General features: G+C 42.3%; 1 long non-coding RNA gene across 1 annotated transcript; it reads left to right on the forward strand.

Annotated features, from left to right (window-relative positions):
* Nucleotides 1-2,397: 2,397 nt before the first annotated feature.
* LOC123569830 (uncharacterized) lies at nucleotides 2,398-7,451 on the forward strand. The gene is made up of 3 exons (XR_010582585.2): nucleotides 2,398-2,767; nucleotides 3,112-4,294; nucleotides 7,277-7,451. It is a non-coding gene; the product is annotated as an uncharacterized lncRNA (long non-coding RNA).
* Nucleotides 7,452-7,632: the final 181 nt, after the last annotated feature.

Below are 7,632 nucleotides of genomic sequence, written 5' to 3' on the forward strand. Positions count from 1 at the left end.
GAGCATGCATGTCGCCTTCTAGATTTCCAGGAATATGTCAGAGCTTTTCAAAGCCCAATGTGGAGATCTTCTTTCCCAAATTTTCCTTTTTAAGTTTTTAGTCAGCTGTTTGTTTGCTTCAGTTGTTATTGCAGCCTCAGGCAGCTATGATATTAAACTTTTGTCACTGACTGTTTTTGACAAATGCACCCAGAGAAAACACTGTTCACAATGAGAGAGCGCTCAGTCAGGTCAAATAAAGACAAACCTTACTGAGACAGTCAAATGCCTAGGCAGATAAGTAAGGGTCCCCAGAGAATCTTCAACCTGCCCCACAAGTGTTTACATCAGATGCTTTTGTGCAGAGGAGGGGACCTGCCCAGGGCTTGTCTGGGCATGCCCACAGCTGACTGGAGCCTGATATGCATATGGGGGAGAAGTGGGTGGAGCCATAGGGAATTCGCCCCTTACGCAAGGGAGGAGCTGCCTCTCTTCAGCGTGTATGGGGACCTGGGAATCAATCTGTGAGGTGGGGGGCCTGTTACCAGGACTACATTTTGTTTTGCTCAATTTTATTCTTTTTTTCCCTTTCACCCAGTAAAATGCTGCTCTACTCACCCTTCAATGTGTCCACGTGCCTAAATTTTCCTGGTCGTGTGATGAGATTCTAGCTTTATCTGAACTAAGGAGCAAAATTCTGCAACATTTTGGCACCCAGATGTAGATGTAGGACTTGAGGAAGGGTAAGATGCAAACCAATCTTTTTTCCTTTTGCTTCTAAGCCTTTTTGTCCTCTAACTTCTGAAGGTAGAGGAAATTATGCCTCCCTCCCCTCCCAACCACTGTTGCTCCCAGGGGTTGGGAATGTCAGCTTTTTCCTTCTTTTGCGGATGGACGGGCAAACTGGCAGCTCCCCTGCTCCCGTCTTAAGTTTCTCTCCCAGTTGGAGGAATCTATTTGCATAATAAGAGGTTCTTCCTCCAGGTGTCTTTCTAACCCTGCACTTCAAACTTTTTTTCCTTTTCTCTACCCTGTTAGCAGTTAACTTTTAAGTAAGAGTTTTGTTTTTTTTTTTCTTTTTAGAAGACATTTTACTAGGCCAGAAATGATAAGGATCACTGTTTATATTCTCTGTAAAGTTTTCATTATGAAAAAGGATTTGTGAGGTTGGTCTTAAGCTGTAGCCAATCTGGTGTGCTTTGCATGCCTTTCTGTAGTCAGTAGCAAACTTTGCTGCAGGCCTCCATCTTGTTTTACATCCTTGGGAGCATGACCTGTAACCACGTGGCAATGTTTTGTTTAGCCCCACCATTTTACAATGGCAGCTGGGTTCAATCCTGGCTTAGGGAATCTTTTCTGGTTTGATATCTGCAACCTTTGCTATTTGTTGATTCGCTTCCTCTCATGAACTTGGATTTTCCTTTCTCTGAGCCTCTAGTAAAGTTTGAAAGCAAATAATATGGCCACTTGGTGTGGCTAAAGTCAGATAACAAGGGATTTTAGTAAAGAGCACTCAGGTTAATTAAATGTGGATATCTAAGTTATAAGTGTATTTAAAGGGTCTTTATGTTTTTCTTTTCTTGGATCTTGTTTTGCTGGAAAAAGGGTTTTTTCTCAATCGACCGAATTATTTTTCTTCATTTTGCCTTGTCACTCTCAATGCATGCATGAGAAGCCCTAAGATAACTCCTGGGGGCATGGGACTCTTTGGGAAAAACAGAGAAGGCACCACTGACTCCGTTTTGGGAAGAAACCTGTTCTCATGGAACACCAGGAATTAAAAGTGGATAGATCCCTCTCAAAATCTGTTTTTGCCCCACCTATGACTGTTTATTAGGCCTTAGAAGCTGCTTGTTTTTCTAGCGCTGTCTCTTAAAGGGCTCCACCTGGAGGCCAATAATCCAATTAGGAGATTGGCAAATGAAAAATCTTAGGGCTGCTGGGTTTCCTTCCGCCTGCCTGTGTAGTTATATATGTGTTGTGTGTATGTGACATCTATAAAAAAGAGCTCTAATTAACTTAAAGAAGGATAAGCGCTTGAATCAAATATTTTGTAAAAGGGAGGTTAAAAGGTGTGGTATCTTTCAGTTCACATGACTTTAATCTTTTTTTTTTTTTTTTTTTTTTTTTGAGACGGAGTCTCGCTCTGTCGCCCAGACTGGAGTGCAGTGGCCGGATCTCAGCTCACTGCAAGCTCCGCCTCCCGGGTTTACGCTATTCTCCTGCCTCAGCCTCCCGAGTAGCTGGGACTACAGGTGCCAGCCACCTCGCCCGGCTAGTTTTTTGTATTTTTTAGTAGAGACGGGGTTTCACCGTGTTAGCCAGGATGGTCTCGATCTCCTGACCTCGTGATCCGCCCGTCTCGGCCTCCCAAAGTGCTGGGATTACAGGCTTGAGCCACCGCGCCCGGCCGACTTTAATCTTTGAGAAATAAAAAGTCTTAAAGATTATTGGTAAAATGCAGATGTCATCCAAATGTAAATAGGTGGACTAAATTATGCAGGTCAGATACTAAGTTTGCTAAAAGTTTTAAGGTAATAAACTGCTTTTGTGGTTTTTGAGAACTGTTTGACTTGCCTGCTTCACAATCGGTAAGGCCTGGGGACATACTGAATTAACCACAACCTTAATTATGCTGGAAGGAGTCAAACCTTGGCTGCACCTAGCACATAATTAAAACAACTTACCATGTTTTACATTAGTTACAAATTGCTAGGAGTTACCATTATAACATGTAATTGAAACTACTGGAAATAGATTTACATGAGACGTGTGCAAGAACAGTAAGGTAGGCCGGGCGCGGTGGCTCAAGCCTGTCATCCCAGCACTTTGGGAGGCCGAGACGGGAGGATCACGAGGTCAGGAGATCGAGACCATCCTGGGTAACACAGTGAAACCCCGTCTCTACTAAAAATACAAAAAAAAAAAAAACTTAGCCGGGCGAGGTGGCAGGCGCCTGTAGTCCCAGCTACTCGGGAGGCTGAGGCAGGAGAATGGCGTGAACCCGGGAGGTGGAGCTTGCAGTGAGCTGAGATCCGGCCACTGCACTCCAGCCTGGGTGACAGAGCGAGACTCCGTCTCAAAAAAAAAAAAAAAAAAAAAAAAAAAAAAAAAAAAAAAAAGAACAGTAAGGTAAGTCTTTAGAAAAAGATTATAAGGTGTGGAAACATCTTTTTTCTTTTTTCCTCCTGTCCTCTCTTCACTAATAGGCAATTATGTCTCCATACTATGGGACACTCTCCTCAAATGCATCCTCCAAACTGGGAAGAATTAATTTCCCAAACCTTAGACTGTTTGGCTTAGGATTGGGCTTAGGGGACGGGAACCCAGAAGCCTGACATGCTGGCAAAAGGGTAAAAGGTCTTTTACCAGTGGAGCTTTTGGCCTCTTTCTCCCTGTGCAAACTGGTAGAAGGCCTCGGCATTTTTGAGCTGTCCTTACCCACGGCCTTCCTTTGTTTTGATATGTTTTTCCAATAACCCAGTTTGTCTCTTCTAGCCTTTGGGCCATCAAATTCCAAATGGTCATGCAAAGGAGCCTCGGAGGATGGCCCCTTTTGCCAGGGAGCCTTAGGTAGGCCTCTGAGGGAAATTTGACTGCCATTTCCCCAAAACAGCACTTCCTGTAAGCAGGAAGCAGTAAAGCCGGATCTTCATCCTTATCCTTATCCTAACAGCAGTTAGATGTCCTTCTTTGCGGGGTGGAATAAGACAGCTAAATGCCTAGGCAGATAAAAAAGGGGTCCCTTGAGAACGTTCGCCTCACCCACAAGTGTTTATATCACATGCTTTTGTGAGGGAACCTGTCCAGGGCTTGTCTGGGCATGCCCACAAAGACTGTAGTCGGACATGCGCACTGGGGGAAAGGGGGGTGGAGCCCCCGTGAATTTGTGCCTTACACAAGGGAGGAGCCTGCTCTCTTCAGCTTGTGTGGTGACTGACCTGACAATCGATCTGTGGGGTTGGGGCCTATGAACAGGGCTCCATCTTGCTTTGCTGAGGTTTCTTTTTTCCTTTTTACCCAATAAAATCCTGCTGTACTCACCCTTCAATGTGTCTGCATGCCCAGATTTTCCTGGTGACAAGATTCCAATTTTAGCTGAAGGAACAAAATTCTGCAATATTGTGAATGGGGTTTCTAGAAAAATGCCACATAGAACTGTCAGGTCAAATAACGACAATTCTCAGCAGATGGTGTTTTGAGGGAGCTTCAGAGCCTTTCTACACCCTCCAGTGGCTGCTGGTTTTCCCTGGGATTGCCGCACTGTTGGTGGTCAAGGCTAACACAAAGTTTGGGAGAAGGAGATGAAATTAGGGTAAGTGGAAACGCTACAAAGCAGGCTGTTCTCACTGATATTCAGGTGGTTTTCTTGAGTAAAACTTCCCACATTGCCTTTGGTTAATTTCCTGAATTCTGGAGTTCATTTTAACATATTCGTTGTTCTCATTGTTCTTAAAGAGTAGCTTTTCATAGATTCTTTCTCTACCATTCCCATTGGTATCTTAAAGACAATCCTTGGCATCACCCCATTTCACCCTTACGGTTCAGCTCAATATGCAGACATAGCTCTAAAGAACTACACTGCCATTGTTAAACTGCTCACAAAATTTCGTTATCATCTAACACTCAGTTTATAATGAAATAACATCGATTGGCTCAGAAATCCCTCTATACAATGTAATTTGTTATTCTCTCTTCTTCCTGTGAGCTATTGGGGGTTAATTCTTTGTACTGGCTATACAGTTAGAGGAGATACAGGTAGGGCACCCTGCAAGGGTCTAGCATTAAGTAGATTCTGGCTTTAAACAAGAGGTGTAAAGGGGGCCCTTACAGTTTTCTTTAATATCTTCAAGCCAGTCCTCCAGGGATATAAATTGAAATTTATTCTTTTTTTGAGAGATGGTCTTACTCTGTCACCCATGCTAGAATGCAGTGGCACGATCACAGCTCCCGGGCTCAAGCGATCCTCCCACCTTAGTCTCCCCTAGTAAGCTGGCACTATAGGCGTGTACCACCATGCCTGGCTAATTTTTGCATTTCTTGTAGAGATGGGGTTTCGCCATGTTGCCCAGGCTGGTCCCAAACACCTCGACTCAAGCAATCGGCCCATCTTGGCATCCGAAAGTGCTGGGATTACAGGTGTGAGCCACTGCACCGAGCTGAGATTCATTCTTGCAATTATTATTTATTGGGGGCCTACAAAGTGCCAGGCACTATGCTGAGAAAGCAGAAACCTACTTAGAACACCCATGCATTTCACATGTCACAAGTATGGCAGAAGTTTAGGAAGATGAGTGAAGAGAGGCCCTTAAACAGTTACAAGTCTTTCTAGCACCAAGATCATTTCAAAAAGCCGACTCATATTCCCAGAGTTAAAAGTTGTACTTATCTCTAGGCACGGTGGCTCACGCTCGTAATCCCAGCACTTTGGGAGGCCGAGGCGGGCAGATCATGAGGTCAGGAGATCGAGACCATCCTGGCTAACATGGTGAAACCCCAGCTCTACTAAAAATACAAAAAATTAGCCAGGTGTGGTGGCGGGTGCCTGTAGTCCCAGCTACTCGGGAGGCTGAGACAGGAGAATGGGGTGAACCCGGGAGGCGGAGCTTGCAGTGAGCCAAGATCGTGCCACTGCATTCCAGCCTGGGTGACAAAGTAAGACTCCATCTCAAAAAAAAAAAAAAAAAGTTATCAGTAGGAAAGAATAAACAGCCTACAGATTTCCTTAAAGGGGACACTGGAGAATCAAATACAAGACAATAACTTCCTATAAACAAATTTAGAAATCTGCCCACAGAAGTGTGCAAATGTTTTTCTTCCTCTACCCTTCGTTTTTAGCCCCAAGGTGTTTCCCTTTACCACCTAAAAATAACTGCTGATGCAGCTGAGGGGCATGGATTTGTCCACTCACAACCTCAGAATACATAATTCTTAGGCAGATCTTACTCTAGCTCCCCAAAGCAACAACTGCACAAAGTTATACCAATATCAAAAACTGGTACTTGTGAGCCCAGCATGGTGGCCTGTAATCCCAGAACTTTGAGAGGCTGAGGCAGGAGGACTGCCTGAGGCCATGAGTTCAAGAACAGCCTGGGCAACACAGTAAGACCTCATCTCTAGGGGAAAAAACAAAAAACAAAAAACAGGCACTTTTGGGCTAGATTTGTCCCACAGTTTATATAATCTAATTTTAAATGCCTGGGCATACACTCTAGTTTTGGCCAAAATTTCTACCACTCCCTGTTAAGTAGTATCTAGCCACTCCTTACATTTGTGTTAGTGGCCTCGTTTCTGAAGATAAATTTGAGTTTATGACCTTTTATAGACAAATCATTTCCAGAGGCAGTTATTCTAAGGGAATCTACTGAGACACACACAAAAAAACTTAAAAAAAAATTTCAGAAATCTATTATATAGACTTATGATATCTGACTTAGTACTTTATATAGTTAAGTCTCAGTCTTTCTGTAAAGCTGATGGAATGTACATTTGTGTAGTTTTCAGGGGAAAAGTTTGGATTATTTCTGATAGGCAGGATAATGACCCCCTTTCCCCAAAGATGTCTATATCCCAATCTATAGAACCTATGAATGTTGTTTTGTTAGATAGCAAGGAAGAATTAAGGTTGCAAACAGGATAAAGGGTGCTAATCATCTGACTTTAAATAAGATTATCCTGGGTTATCCAGTGGGCCCAGAATGATCACAGGATCCTTTAAATATGGGAAAGGTAGGCAGAAGAGCATCACACTAATGCGGAATGAGAAACACTCACCAACCAGGGGCCTGGAGCAGGAGCAAGGGCGGCCTGTAAAACCTGAAAGACTCGGGGAACAGATTCTCCCCTGTGGCCTCCAGGAAGGAATGCAGCCCTGCCCATACCTTGATTTTAGATGAGATCCACTTTGCATTTGTGAGGTACAAAACTAAGATAAATTTGTGTTGTTTCGAGCCAAGTTTGTGGTAATTTGTTTTGGCAGCAACTGAAAACTAATACAGTATTAAGAATTTGAAAAACACAATCCTTTTGAATTTATCCTAAATATTTGGTAATAAAAATAAGCAGTTACATTATGGCACATACCACAATAAAATTTTAGCCATTAAAGTAAATCTTTCAAGAATGTATCCACATGGATCAATATTCTTAGTATACGGACAAGGAAAGGTTAAAATTAGATATTGTGTTAGTCCATTCATAAAAATAACCCTGGGGGGAAAGACATTCAAACATTATATGTTCTTAATTCTAGATGGTGAAAATGTAAGATTAATCTCTTATTTTCCAATTTTTCTAGAGATCAAAAATAATCAAAAGGAAAAAATGATGGAAAAATGGAATTCTCACTTCATTTGAAGAATAGAGATTAGCAACTGAAAAATACAGCAGTATCTCAGGAAATATTCTCATTTTACAAAAAAGAGTATATGTGAACTTTAAAAAAATCTACACTAAAATATGAATTGATATTATCTCTGGGTAGAATGCTAACAATTTTATTTTCTCCTTTGTGCTTTACTGTATTCGCTAAATGTTTCACATTAAATGTTGTATTACCTTTGAAATCAGACGATACATTGTCTAAAACTGATACATCAAGAAATAGTTGTATAAGCATATTACTTAAATACAGAGGTTACTACCAGAAATTAG

The sequence above is a fragment of the Macaca fascicularis genome, chromosome 17 (assembly GCF_037993035.2).
Source record: "Macaca fascicularis isolate 582-1 chromosome 17, T2T-MFA8v1.1".
Lineage (NCBI taxonomy): Eukaryota > Metazoa > Chordata > Mammalia > Primates > Cercopithecidae > Macaca > Macaca fascicularis.